Below are 368 nucleotides of genomic sequence, written 5' to 3'. Positions count from 1 at the left end.
CACCAGCACTGGCCTGGATGGGGCCCGAGCCCCCCCCCGCCTCCTCCCCTCTCCCCTCTCCCCTCTCGACACTTGGTCTGTCTGGGAAGAGGCTGCACCAGCATCCAGGGCTGGACGCTTTCATTCCCGACCTCACTCCCCCCCCCCAACCCCCCTCCGCAGGGGAAGAGGCCCGGATGCTGTAGACAACCACGTGCTGGGTCAAGGCCAGGCCCCAGCCCTTGCCGTCACTGCTGGCTGACCACAAGGTCCCCTGGCGCGCAGGAAATGGACCGGAGGGCCCGGCCAGCGAGCGAGGCGGGGGCGCAGCAGAGGGGATTTCTCCGTGGCCGCCCACCCTGTCCTGGAACAGGGGCAGATGCCAGGGC

This window comes from Myotis davidii, unplaced genomic scaffold (assembly GCF_000327345.1).
Source record: "Myotis davidii unplaced genomic scaffold, ASM32734v1 scaffold497, whole genome shotgun sequence".
NCBI classification, from domain to species: domain Eukaryota; kingdom Metazoa; phylum Chordata; class Mammalia; order Chiroptera; family Vespertilionidae; genus Myotis; species Myotis davidii.
Note: the sequence above shows the minus strand (reverse complement) of the source record.